Raw genomic sequence first — 14,627 nt, forward strand, 5'->3', positions numbered from 1 at the left:
TGAAGACATCGCCCGTCTCACGAACACGAAGTGGTAAGAGCTCGAAAAAAAACGCCAACGTCAAGCACGAAGCGCCTACTTCGAGTAGAGTATGCATACGTACAATTTCTTTAGTGGTTGAGATGTGACCAATGTGTGGTGCTGCCAGACTTTGAGTCTGGCGAGTGCCTTTGCTGCACGGTAATTGACAGCAAACTTTCCGACCAACAGTCGACCGGCTGCATTACTACGAATGAGTAGTTCCCCCTCGTCTGCCTGAACATTACGATGTTAAAACTATCGTACTTCGAGCTCCACGATGGGAAGCTGCCTCTGCCCAAGGACATCCAGAAGTCTCTGTTAGGAAGTGGATAATCTGACGGCAGCCGGCACAACCAGCGTCCGTTTCGCAGGGTGCCCGTAACTGTTCTGCAGGAATTGCACCCGGCGATTAGTCCTCGATCCGGTGGATGTTGTGCAGACTCAGCCTCGCAATGCCACTTTCAGGTGCAGAACATGTGAGGAGGCTCTTCACGCAACATCTTGGAGGCATTCTTTTGGAGCCGATCACGCGCATTCACCACAGGCACTCACTACTCATTGCCAACTCTTCAATGTACAAAACAACTCATCTTGAAGTGCAGAACAGCGAGCGGAAGAAACATAACTGCAATGCAATCGCACGGCAAACGGTACCCGCAACGCTGTTGACAACGTCGTCTACTGCGCCCCCCCCCCCCCCCCCCCCAGAAAAAAAAAGGAAAACAAAAAGCGCGGTCGGGTGGGTGTAGTTACGTGACTTCTGGCACGATCTCCTCTGCATTTCTCCGACCTCCGTGGGCAGGTTTCGGTTTCAAGCAGTTGCGTTTCTTCGCTTTATTAAAAATATACGTGTCTCTATAGCAAGATATTAATTAATTTGTCAAAAAAGTGACAAAAATGGCGGAAGGGGGGGGGGGGAGGGTCAGTGTTTTTCTAAAGGGAAACTGAAGCGGTTCTGCATATGAGGAAAAACACTTACATCGTCGTTTGGCCTCCAGCATCCTGAATATCGAGATTATTATTTTTTTTTTTTTTAATTTGGTACATGGAGCACCTCTTTCCCGGGACGTGACGTCATATTAGTTTTTTTGGAATCTCCGCTCTCGCGCATCGTCAGCGCCGATCAAAGCTATGCAGTCGCCCTCTAGCTATTTTTAAGAATGACAGAAAGAGACGTCACGACTGCCGTCAGTGTGGGGGAATATACAATATAGCGGCGATATGTTTTAGTGGCGTCCTCCTACGGTTCCCCCTTATGACGTCATTACCTTGCAAACAACAAGTTCGATGGTGTTTGTAAATGGCTTGAAATCATTGCGCTCTCAAAGGAACACTACCAACACCGTCAAAATTAAAGTTCTTTCATTCCTCTTATTTCCGTCGATGATAAATCCTTTTCTGACGTCATAGTCAGCGTTCGGCCAATCGTGGAAGGCCGACCACAGCGACGCTTTCGGTCGCGCACGTCACCAATTCCAAAAGGGAGTATTCCCTGGCGGCCATAGCTGTGAGCGCCAGAGCCGTTTATACTGAGAGAGTTTGGCCGATGGGCGGAGCTTGTTGGCCGCTAGAACCAGCGGATTTCGCGATAACACAATATGGCGTTACTTCTTTGTCTTGTTCATTCCTGTGAAATCGCGTAGAGTTCCTATGAGGCAGATCCACAATATGGCGGACGGAAGTAGTCATCCCCCGGTTGTCAGACTACGCTGCTGTGGTTGTCAGACTGCCAAAATCTCCTTAAGAAGGCCAAACTCTCTCAGTATAAACGGCTCTGGTGAGCGCGACTGCTGAGCGCCTGCTGGCGGCGAGCTTCCACAGTTCTTTTGCTACGTGCAATCCGCACTGTCAAGATTGCCGGTCTTAGCAGCCTAATAATGTGAGCTCGTTCTGAGCATAGGTTGTAAGCACCACCCTAATATATGGCGTCCTGTGAATACCCCCTCTATTTACGAGTCCTCAGCCCGGCACGCGCATGATCGTCAATTTTCAAAGCTAGAACATCATAGCCGATTCACACGACGGACCAAATCGCGATTTTCGTACGAGGGCAGTTGTAAAACGTGACCGTGACGTCACCAATTCCTGCGATCCGCGCATCGTCTTCGGACGCGCGGACTGATAAAGTCGAGAGCTTTTCACTCGCGGAGTTTTGGCGGGAGATTGACTTTAAGCGTTTAGTCTGGCGGTACACTGTTTCCTTCATTTCTTTGTTTTCGAACGATCAAAACAAAAATGACAGATTGTTGTGTTGTTTTTTTTTTGCGTTGGCTTGTTCATTTTACGCGCGATTCTTGGTTTTACGCGTGAAAAGAACGGCATGCAGAAACTTTGTCCGGCTGACACAACGTGGGTTCCGGTACTCCTCCGAGTCCCTGTCAATTGAAGCTTCCGTCAAAACTCGTCTAGCACGCCGGGGTAATTCTTGCACGTCCAATCAGTCCTTCACCGAGCAAGACATTTCTTGTGGATGTGGTGTAGTTACGTGAGTGTTGTCCACGAACACGGAGTGCGCTAAGGCATCTCCAAACGCCCCTCCGCGAGTTCAGAACTTCGTAGCTTCTACGCCGAAGGCTTCTCGAGCAGGACCGTGCCTTTTTCACTGTCATGCCTTGGGTTAGTAAAGTTTCATGCTTGCGTAATTTAGCTAAAGGTCTTTTGCACGCGCTCCTCACACGAGCGACGCGCGCTTGGCAGCCCAAAGATCCTAGTATGACGTCACTAGTGGTCCAAGGTTGTTCGTGCTTTCTCGCGTTCAGTTACATCCCCGCGGAAAACGAACGTGATATTCAGATTTACGGAATAAAAATACGCCTGAATTCACCTCTAACTCGTTTAGTTAAAAAAGCGCTTCAGCTTCCCTTTAAATTCATGGTTTCAGTAAGAAACTTGCTGGGTATCTTCGAAAACCATTAAATCAACTAATTTTAGAAACCTCACATACAAAGCACGTATACCATTTTACGGCGTTCCGAAAAAATAAATAAAAAGAGCTTTGTCTGGACGTGTTTCTAGGTTTCGGTTTCCTATCCGAGCGCATCTTTGCACCAGCGCTCCTGCTCCACGTGGCCGAGGCGCGCCACATTCCTTTCACTCTTATCAGGGAGGAAGGCGGGGAGGTAGCTTCGAGCACCAAGAACGGGCTTTATTTTCCCGATGGAATTTGCAGAAAAGCACGCAACTTTTGAATAAGATGGCGATTAGTTCTGAAACATCGGCATCTAGTTCGGACCGATAGCGCTACGTTTGGGCGGAGTCTGAGCGTTCGACAAAACGTCGTTTATTCTTGCGAAAAAAGAAAAAAAACAACAGCATGCTTTTAGTTATTTTTGTTCGGAGGAGCAAGAGAAACGGTATGTCAGCGAAATTATATATTACTAAAGCGTGTGCTACTTAAAGGGGGGCGGGGGGGTGCAACGATTTTCGAATTTCGGTCAAACCTTTGAGGAAGTTGCCCATTTCTAAAGTAAAGAACAGAAAACCGATTTCGCCTGCGTATCCTAGTTGTTGTCTAAAAAAAATTAAAGCCGTTTACAACTCCCTGTAACGCCGAATTAGAGCGCAGCCCTTGAGGAGAGGAGGGAAATGCACTGAGGGCCAGGGTATACCCTTCCTCCCTCCTCCTCACCTCGCATCCTGCCGCCTACACCACCGCTGGGGCCACGTGGCCTCACGGGGGCTGCGTGGCCCCCGTGATGTTACGTGACCTCGAGGGGGGAATGTCACGGGACCTCAAGGGGGTCGCGCGACCTCAGGAGGGGGGTCACGTGACCCCAAGGTTACGGCGACGCCGCTCAAATCGGAAACGGGTGCCTAAAGCGCCGGTCACACTCTTGCGACCGTGTACAACTGACAGAGACGAGACCGGTTTTTAAGCTTCTTGCGACTTCTTAGGACCAGCTCCACTGCAGCGCGGAGCTGGTCCTAAGAGATCGCAAGAGGCTTAAAAACCGGTCTGGTCTATCTCAGTCGTACTCGGTTGCAAGAGTGTGAACGGGCCTTTAGAGCTGCGCTCTAGACGATAAATATTGGCACTTCTGGCACCCCTCAACTCACTCCCAGTCTTCAGGGTCACACCTGGTCCCCCTCTTAGTGACGTCATTCGGGGTACCATGTAGCTTCCTGTGCTATCTCTCGGAGGACGCTTTCTCTCCCTCTCCCTGCTGATATTAGAGGGCGTTATGCTGCAGCTTAGCCAAGCGAGGTCACGTAATCTTTTCGCCGTAGTTCCTTCGGCTGCCGCACGTGGCTGCAGGGGGCGGGGGGGGGGGGGGGGGGGAGCTCGATTTTTGCTTTGCAATTATGCAGCGGAATCGCGAAATTTTTTAAAGAAGGGGATATTTCTTCTATCCTCCGGCACACGATAAACAACGTAAAAATGACGAGGTGAAAATTCTTTCAATCTTAAAATCGTTGCACCCCTCCCCCCACCTCTCCTTCTAATCTTAAATCGTTCTCGACCATAGGGAGTTTTTGTAGATCGTTTTCAGTGTCCCACAATGCTCTCCGCAATCCGCTATGATGCCCGGAACTCTACAGTCAAGGCTATCGGCACGCAGGCGCAGTTGCGGCTTCGTTGCGGAGAGCTTAGCTGAGGGAAAAACGCGGTCTACGAGAACTCCCTAATATCGAATTTGCGTATATAGTATTGTCTTAACACAATAATATATATGCACACGTGCCTCGAAACGAATAATTACTGTAACACAAAACGTTTTATAAAAAAAGAATGTTTGAAGAACGAAGAAAGCTTCGCGTGGAAACACAACCCGAGTCCTGTCCCCTTTCGCAAACACGCGCGAACGTTCATCCGTTGTCATTTCACCAGCGCGCTCCTGAATGATACGGGTAACGCGCGAGTGTCTCCATCTGTGAATAGCCTGTCGCAGCAACGCGACCCTGAGTTAGCGCACTTGTTGTGCACATGTCAGCTGCCGCATCTCCGCGCAGCATCAGCTGGAGAGGGATTTGTGCGTGGGCAGTCGTGGCCGAGTGGTTAAGGCGATGGACTTGAAATCCATTGGGATCTTACCGCGCAGGTTTGAATCCTGCCGGCTGCGAAGTACTTTTTTTGTTCTTACTGATTTTTTTTTTATTTTATACAGTTATAGATAGATCCCAACCAGCGACAGGCTCAGTCGTAATCCTGTGCGTTATCAGTACCGCGACGAAACAAACACGGTGGAACCCAGAGATGTTCGGACGAACCTGTCAAACAGCTGCTACATGAATCAATATTTTGCCTCGGTGTCACAATCCTTTCTTCTCCTTTCAAAACATATCCACACTGTCACAAAAAAAGTACATTTAAAAAAAGTTACACCGATATTTCGACAAAAGTCTCAACACCAGTTCGAGTTCAACACTCAGTGCATCGACGAAGCTCCATCTCGCAGCTCTGCAGAGAAACCATAAGCAACGGTATATGGTGAAAAAACAAAAAGAATGTTTAAACCCTGAGACCTTGGATATTACGTGGTCAACAAGGAGGCCACAGCTTTTAGGCTGTACCGATGAGTTCTATCGACAACACTAAGAGCATCCTCGATCATCCGCACCGGTGCGCACCGGGGCACTGAGGTGCGCCCCTTCATCTTCGATGAAGTGCACCGGTGCGCACCGGACGTCCTCGATCAACGAAGCGCACCCTCCCGGTGCGGCTTTTCGTTGCCCCAACGCGCACCAAGAAAATCGGCGGTGCGCCGGGGGGCAGTCCCATCAGGCATTGCGGCCAGGACCGGGAGTCGAGAAGATGGCGGGAGTAGCAGACGCGCAGACTATCGAGATGGCGATCTTGCAAAAACGAACACGCCTCGCAGCTGCACTAGATGATTTCCTCGGGTCTTCTGACGGCGAGACGACGAGCTTCTCGCCATAGCCGCGATTGTTGGCGATTGCTGCGGTGGCAAGGAGAGCCCGGAAAGCACGAACTTCTTGGAAAGCGGCGCGAGGCGTTTCGATGACAGCGAGGTACGGCTATTATCTGGTGTTTCGCTTTCTTGAACCAATAATGATGGCCAACATATACATGTGGAATTGTCACCCGCTTCGTGACCCCATCGACAATCACGTCCACGATGTTTATTTCTGTGGGACCGTCTAATCCGCGGGTAAAAGAATAGAAGAAATTGACAGCAGACGGGCACCGTGCGCTGACCTGCGCAAGAAAAAACGAACAAAACGTGAAGTGACGCAAGGTGGAGCTCGCCGCGGTGCACCGGCGCGGCGCAGTTTGTCCTCGATGTTGCACCGACATCGCGCTGCACGACCGAGGAGCGCTGTGCACTGTGCTGGTTTCAGGGCGATTCCGGTGCGAGTTGATCGAAGATGCTATAGGTCAATGTCGCAAGGAACGCTAAATTGAGTGCTCGTATGTGGGACATGATATACCATTTGAAATTTGACTAGATTGCTGTATGAGATGAAATTCTTGTCAAAATTTACGTAACTTTTTCGAGTCATGCAATGCTCAAGGGTAACGGTTAATGTATCTCATAGAATGTTTTGGAGACATTTATTTGGAGGTCGTGTTTTAAACCCATGCGAAGATCGTAATTATTTCGATCGATCAAAGATGGTGCTATTGGCTTGGGACACATTTTTTGTGTTCCAGTTCATTGCCAGAAGGAAGGTATTTCAGCAACCCCGTGGTAATCCGTTTCTCAAAATCTGCAAAAATATGCGTATATATGACAAAATATATATATATGGAACCAGACGACCACACAAATGATAAACAAGGTATAACGACGTCATTTCTTTTTTTTTTTTTTTGAATGAAGTGTTTATATTATTAAAGGTCAGAACATTACCGTTTAGTTTTTGTTCAAAAACTATGCCAGGGAAGAAATGGCTTGATTCCCGAGGCATTGCAGAACAGTGGTCAATGAACCGCAGATTGTGTGCAATGAAACGTTTACGCGTGCATTTATAAAACACTATGCCTGTTTTTGTTTTTTTGCGGAGAGGGGGGGGGGGGGTTCGTTTTTGGAAGAACCCTGATGCAAGATTTCGAAGTTCTTTTTTATTATTCCAGGGCAACTGTAACCGGAATATCAAGCGTTTCGCATCAAAATGATATGAAGTATGCACAGTGCGAAGACACAGAATTCGACGGATTCAGCTCACTCGGTTTACTAGGCTTGCCAAACCGGGGAAAAGACCGCGAACGTCCAAGAACAGGCGGATGATCTCGAAGTATTTCGGACATATTTGAACCGCTACAAGATAAGTTGCACCCGGGTTGTGCACTTTTATCGGTGTTTATTGGTGCAAGACACCGATAAACAGTCGCCGGTGACAAAAATACAAAATTGGTGAAAACCAAAAAACACCGGTGGTCGAATATTTTCTCCCTGATAAAAACCGGAAATCACCGGTCGTTGAATGTTTCCTAGCGACCTTTATTTTCTGCGAAACTCTTCCCCCGTAGAGGTTAGCCAAGCGTGTTATCTCATAGATGCTGCATCAATCCAGTATCTATTCAGAGGTCGCTGCGGTTCTTTGAAGACACTGCCAACATTAGTGTGGTTCAGGGCCACTGACTGACCTTTGAGAATTTGTCTCTTCGCCTGAGAAACGGAGTTGCGTTCATTGTCATCTGTTTAGTTTTCAACGGCTTCCGGGGCTGCGGGTTCTGTTTGGTGTCACCCTGTCTTGGGTTCGCTGGAACTGTTCCACTATTTTGGACAGGCGAGCTGACAGGTGTAGGTTTCGGTAACCGGACAAAAGCTCACCTATTTTTTGGCGGAGCCCGACAAGAGCTCACTTATTTTTGGCGGACCCGGACAGAAGCTCACTTTTCTTTTTTTGGTAAGTCGAACGAAAGTTTACTCGGTGTAAAATGGGCTGAGCTAAACTATGGGCTTAATGGGGTCACGGAAACAGCCCTTTGAAAAGTATATTCTTTGAACCAGGTAAACTAAAAAAACCTCGCACTTTTGAAGGTTGTGCTGTGATTTTTTTCTACGAGTGGAGCCCTCAGGATGACCGTGCTCCGACGACGACCGGACTTTGCTCCCGAGATATATGGAACGTGCACGAGGCCACACTAAAAGACAAGGAAAGGGCCGATAAGTCGTGTGAAGGGCAGAACAAGGGTCTGCACAAGCTTGTGGGACAGGACCATCCAAGTGTCTGGAGGTTGATTGAACGTTTTCAACAGAATAAAACATTGGTCACTGTAGCTTTGGTGCAAGCACGCCAAGGTGAGCTCCCGGTGAAGAGTTTTCGGAAAGCACCGATGCGTTTTTAGAACTGCCTGAGGAAGCTCTCTGTGGACTATCAGCTTGACAGAGACATGCCGAAACTGCTGGAGGCAGTGGAAGGCAATACTGGCTTTTAGGGATTTGAGCAATAAACATTCTTTCCTTAAATAAGAAACATACCTTGCGCGAGTCATACATACTTTTTCATGGAATGTGTTGCTTATTTTGTCATCTTATTTGAGCTTATGTAGGAAAGCAAACAATTTTATCTCTGTGAGCTTTTGTCCGGGTTGACGAGTATGTCCGGTGACCTTTTGTCCGCAGAAGGTTCACTGAAAATCCTACCACTCCCACAGCAAAAGCTGCAACTAAGAAATAAGACGAAGTTGTGCGTCTTTTTGCCGATTCTGAGACGGAAGCTAGTGCTGCGGCTAGAAAAAAAGACATCTTCAACATTTGGCACACCCATCGTTCATGTTGACTGGGTGTACAAAGCATCATTTTTTTCCTCCGGTAATTACACTTTTTAGCCCACACTTGGACGTAGTTCAACTACTCTACTCAAACTACTGTAGTTTAACTACTTTTTTGAGTAACTTGGTAACTTTCAATTACAACTTGATTTGGGTAATTAGTAGTTTTATTTAACTACTTTTTTCAGGTAACTTCTACTCAAATTACTAACTACTTTCGAAATTATATAGTGCTAATTTTGCCCATCACGAAAGTTTGAGCGCAGAAATGAATAAGACGCCGGCAGATAAAGTGGCATTCGCGAACAAGGGGCCCCCCTGTTCGGGAAGGCGTCCTTGGGCCAAGGTGGCGACGAGCAGCCAAAATATAACACCGGCACGCACGAACGCAGGAACAGATGCTTAACAAGCCTTGGTCGGGTATTGACCTAATCCGGTAATGTACGCAGGCGCCGCGTTTCCAGCTGCAACCACGAAGGACGGGGACACTCAGAGAGTTGTTATTATTTTCGTATTGTCTGTCTTTAGTGAGCTCTGACTCAAGCGGTAGGTTCCACGGGAGGCGCCACTAGAATGTTTATCTGCAGTGCTTGCACTCGTCGTGACAAAATAAATCTGCACCACGCCACCAACTGCACCAGCCCGTACTGCCCATGCCGGTCGTACACACTTCTCCGCCTGTCGCTCGCCGCCATGTTTGTTTTCTCTCCTTCGCTTTGGCCACTTTGACTCAGATACAGAATAGGTCAAGAATCAGGCTCTTGCAAAACCTGATACTTGAATAAATAAAAAAAAAAACACGACACAAGGGAGAAGGAAAGGACAAACACAACGAAGTCTCAGAAATTTCGTTGTGCTTGCCCCTTCCTTTTTCCTTGTCTCGGGGTTTCTTCAAGTGTGAACGTTCAACAGCTAGCCTGCGCCACAACTCTTATTTCTTTAAGTCCAAAAGCTCTCTCTGCGCCTCGAAAGTTGGGCGTCATAGTGATGTCGAGCGGCCATTGGCAGCATCAGTGTTTCTCCTTCAGGTGCTTGACAGGCCTCGGTAGATCTCGCTCCAGAAGCGAGGCACGCCACCTTTTCGGTCACGTACACACGGGCATCGTTTTCCGAAAAGATTAGCCAACAAGATGCATCGTCGGTCAGGTTCACCAGCAAGAAGTCAGGAACGGCTCGATTATCGTTCAGAACCTATGAACTATGAGGAGTAGTAACAATAAGTAGCCGTTTTTACCTAAAATTAGTCGCGATCAATCTTTGTTATGTTAGTCCCTAAACATGTAGAATACTGCATATGTCATAAAGCGCCTTGAAAGAAAAAGCAAGCAGTCGTGGCCGAGTGGTTAAGGCGATGGACTCGAAATCCATTGGGATATTCCCGCGCAGGTTCGAATCCTGCCGGCTGCGAAGTACTTTTTTTTTTCTCCTCGTTTTGTATCTGGATTTATGGCTGTGATCATCCAACTGATACCGCAAGAGCACTGCCCAGGAGCTGCAGGCCGCTACCAAACACTGTGCAAAGTAATGTAGTAGTAAACCTACTTAGCTGCCATTCTGAGACATCCGAGTCCGGCCCTCCAGCGCTGCTCATTCCCGTAGCTAGACTGTTGTTTCATTATTGCTTTTCGTACAGTGGAAACACTCCTATAGACGCTAAATTTTCCGCTAAATATATCGGGGGAATTTTCGCTAAATTTAACGGGAAATTTAGTAAACATTTCCCGCTAAATGGGAGGAGGGGAGGGAGCATATCCTCCCTTGCGTATCGTCCCTTCCTCTTCCTGAAGAGCTGTGCTCTAATTTACCATTACAGAGAATTGGAAACGATTGGAAACGTAGTTTATCTATTTATTTAGTTATATATATATATATAGAAAGGGAAAGAGAGCACCTCTATTTCCCTTTCCCCAACTTAAATCCAATATATTCAGTAATCCCTTTCTTCCCTCTCTGTTCGCAATATTACAGCGATTGCACTTGTCATTCTGACCTCATTCTCATTATATGTATACGGAGTGTCACAAAAGAAAATTTACACGGTCTTTTTTACCGCAAAAATAAACTAGGCATCGCCGAACGCTCATTCTTTACCCAAAGGTAGAGCTAGAGGTCACAACAAGTTGCCAACGTTTCAGCCCGATCCGATAACTCAATCAAAAGTTATGTGATTTTCTGAAAATTTCAATGGGAAAATGGCGGCCGACGGAGTTTTCAAACACATGGGGCTCTATGGCACCAGAAACCGAAAACGGGCAAAAATGGGCTCCATTTTCCCATTGAAATTTTCAGAAAATCACTTATAACTTTTGAATAATGTATCGGATCGGGCTGAAACTTTGGCATCTGGCTGTGACCTCTAGCTCTACCTTTGGGCGGAGAATGAGAGTTCGGCGATGCCTAGTTTATTTGTGCGGTAAAAAAGACCGTGTAAATTTTCTTTTGTCCCTGTATATAAAAAGAGACAGTTTTTTTTTTTGTAATTTGTTTTGCAGCCAATTAGAGAGCGGCATTGGCCGACGAAATCGCCGACCAGGAAATCAAGGCCCACGAAAAGTGAACATTGTAAGCCACTGAGCCACACCCTGTATTTCTTAAGCCTATTAGAGCTGTGTTGTGTACTTTCGCCTCACTTCACCCGCATGATATTATGCAGGTTCCTTGTCTCACCATTCCGAATTCCCTCTCCATCTCACCTAATTCGTTTCCCTTTCCGGCTGACTCGATAACCCATCTTTTCCTTTCGGACTGCCCTCCATTTCACGCGGCTTGCATTCGCCACCTGCTCCCGCTTTCCTGTTCCTTCTTTGTCCCCTTTCGCGTTTTCCCCCTCTAGCTTCGACGCCTTTTGCTCAGACATGTACAAATTACTCAAAAAAGGTAGTTAAGTTAAGTTACTGAGTATCGACGCCAAAAGTAATTGGAGTAGAGTAGAAATTACGCATTTGTAATAGTAATTGAGTAAACTACTAACTACTGTAAAAAGTAGCGAGTTACTTTGAAGTTACTTTCGAAGTTACTTTTTTATATTTTTGTGGTAGCAAAATAAACAGCAGTTTTGATCAATGAAAAACCCTGCGAGCCTAAAATGAAACAGTCTATTTATGCCTTGCGTTTTCGCCAAAATAGTTTATTCGCTCGCAAAAGCAATTGACTTTCAAAGTTCTTGATAGGAGAGTTTTCCCCTTTTCCTTCTAAAGACGTCCCAAGCCAAGCTACATAGACGTTCCACCGACGGGCTGGATGGAACGGCAGCGCTGAATTTGAGAAACCGGCTGTGCAGGGTCGGGTAAGCGAGTGTCGGCATCTTAGGTGCCCATGACGAAAGATGTGAGGTTTGCCTCGGGTAGAGGGTCTTTTATAACAGACTTTCCTCCTTTTTGTTTTTCTTCGTCAAGTTGAGATAGTTATGACTGGCCCCTCTTTATTCCGACGTCGTTCTGAGAGTACGCTGAGCGAGTGTAACCATAGCCTATGGTGTAACAGACCGTCAAGGGTTCAAGTCTCGCGCCACGACGATGAGATCATCCGGACGACTCCGCGTCCCGTTGTAGTGCTAGTGCTACGCTACTGAAAAAAAAATTGTTTTGGTTTAACAGAAGAAGCCGCTGACGCCGGGTCCAACAAAAGGATCTCCCAAGGGTAACTCGCAATCCTCGCCGGCGACTACAATATTCTGACGCGCTTGACACGCCTGACAAGTAAATCGTTTTTAACAAAGAGGAGGTCTCCCAGGCATGGATGGTCGGAAGGACGCGAAGGATTACGTGAACAAGCATCGTCGCTCGTATACAGTTGCAGCTGGAATCGGGAACGTGCTCCCATGAACGGATTATCCGTACCAGGGTTTGTGCGCGGGGAGTCCGGCTTTGCAAAGGCGTATGCGCTGACGACAAGGCGACCATGGGAACAGGCACCGAGTTGCGAGGTCATTCCAGTGGCGCCTCCCGTGGAACCTACCGCTTGAGTCAGAACTCACTAAAGACAGACAACACGAAAACAACAACTCTCGGAGTGTCCCCGTCTTTCACGTTTGCAGCTGGAAATGCGGCGCCTCCCTACCGAAAAATCCGGTATAACTTTTCGCTATCCGCATTATGGAACCGGAAATCTATCTGGATTCTATCTGGAGTCTATCTGGAATTTAGGTTTTCAGAAATTATTCCTTTGTCTGCAATCTGGATTTCGGGTTTCCAGTAACAAATTTCCGGTTCCATATTCCGGATAGGGAAAGTTATACCGGATTTTTCGGTAGGGGCTGCGTGCATTACCGGATTCGGTCAATACCCGACCAAGGCTTGTTAAGCATCTCTTCCTGCGTTCGTGCGTGCCGGTGTTATGTTTTGGCTGCTCGTCGCCACCTTGGCCCAAGGACGCCTTCCCCAACAAGGGGGGGGGGGGGGCCTTTGTTCGGGAATGCCACTTCATCTGCCGGCGTCTTATTCATTTCTGCGCTCAAACTTTCGTGATGGGCAAAATTTTCACTATATAATTTTGAAATTAGTTTGTAATTTGAGTAGAAGTTACCTGAAAAAAGTAGTTAAATTAAACTACTAATTACCCAAATCAAGTTGTAATTGAAAGTTACCAAGTTACTCGAAAAAGTAGTTAAACTACAGTAGTTTGAGTAGAGTAGTTGAACTACGTCCAAGTCTTGCTTTCATTTCAGGCGATCCCTTTCCCTTCACCAACAACAGCTTCTCCTTTACTTCAGGTATTTGGGCCTCATTTCCACGTACATCGCTGCCTCAAACCACGTTCTCCACTCCCCAATATCGTGCTCATTACGGAAGGTGGAGACGTCCACAAAACCATAATTAACTGTAATTACAAAATCTCTTCAGTCGTGCAGCTTATTGCATCTGTAAAAGGCCGGTTTTGTTGGTGTTCTTGATGCCCTATGTTAGATGATGATATGCTGAATGCCCTTGGTGGCTCGTGGCACGCACGCTGTGACGACACAACATGGTCCTTCGCGAGTAAATGTGTCCTTTCTTTTCAATGCAGCTCCAGGGTCATGACATCGTAAGGGATCGATCTATTTGAAACGCGGAAACTGTTGTCAACCCTGGCGACTCTGCTGGCATCCGAGCTGATGTAAAATCTCACCGCGGTATCGCAATGTCAAATCTCGTCGCTCGGTCGGCCAGCGCGAATAGTCCAATCGGATTCAAAACTACTTCGAGCTATCATCGATCGGGGAATTTACGACTTCGCTGTCGCCTTCTTATATTCCTGCTCCTGCCATCGTAAAGATTACCTCTACCATGTCAATATTTATATAGAGTGCCCACCTTGACACTTGCGCCATCGAACGCGACTGAGTAAAGGCTTTAAAGTTTTCCATACACTGTCAATATTAAATTCGGCTAGAGACAAGCTCCGTTTATTCGATCGAGGACAGCTCCATGTAGTTCCTCGATGACGTCAAACGGCCTCCTCTCCCTTTCACACCCTTCCCTGCAAAAAAAGAAAAAAAATATTGCGCATTGCTAATACGCGAAATAGTTCCTACAAGATTCGGTTGTCAGAGGAAGTAGCGATACTTATGGCCTTTGAAACCCATGAATCTCGATAAGATAACCTATATCTAACCTAAAACGCGCCTACATATATCTTAATTCTCCACATAAAGTGTGAAATAATTAATGCTTTGCGAGGAGCCGGATTTTTTTATTATTATTATTATTTTTACGGCGGATTTTGAGGTGAAAACGAGTATAGACGGTTAAGCGGGAAACACATGTGTGACGAAACCTTCCGATCCGACGTGCGGACTGCCGGAATGACCTTGGGGGGAAGGGTTTTCGTAGCATCGGAGAGCGTTGAAAACCCTCACCTCCGACCGTCGTATTGCGTGCTCGGACGTCGGATCGGACGGTTTCGGCGTACATGTGTTTCGCGCTTTAGCGCAGAGCAAGTTAACGCA

The 14,627-nt window shown here is 47.1% G+C and overlaps 2 non-coding genes across 2 annotated transcripts; both read left to right on the forward strand.

The window, feature by feature from the left end:
• The first annotated feature begins 4,999 nt into the window (after positions 1 to 4,999).
• Trnal-uaa lies at positions 5,000 to 5,081 on the forward strand. Its single transcript has one exon. It is a non-coding gene; the product is annotated as a tRNA-Ser (tRNA).
• A 4,945-nt stretch (positions 5,082 to 10,026) lies between these two features.
• Trnas-cga lies at positions 10,027 to 10,108 on the forward strand. Its single transcript has one exon. It is a non-coding gene; the product is annotated as a tRNA-Ser (tRNA).
• The last annotated feature ends 4,519 nt before the right edge of the window (positions 10,109 to 14,627 follow it).

Source organism: Ixodes scapularis, unplaced genomic scaffold (genome assembly GCF_016920785.2).
Source record: "Ixodes scapularis isolate PalLabHiFi unplaced genomic scaffold, ASM1692078v2 ptg000683l_1___fragment_1__unscaffolded, whole genome shotgun sequence".
Taxonomy (NCBI): domain Eukaryota; kingdom Metazoa; phylum Arthropoda; class Arachnida; order Ixodida; family Ixodidae; genus Ixodes; species Ixodes scapularis.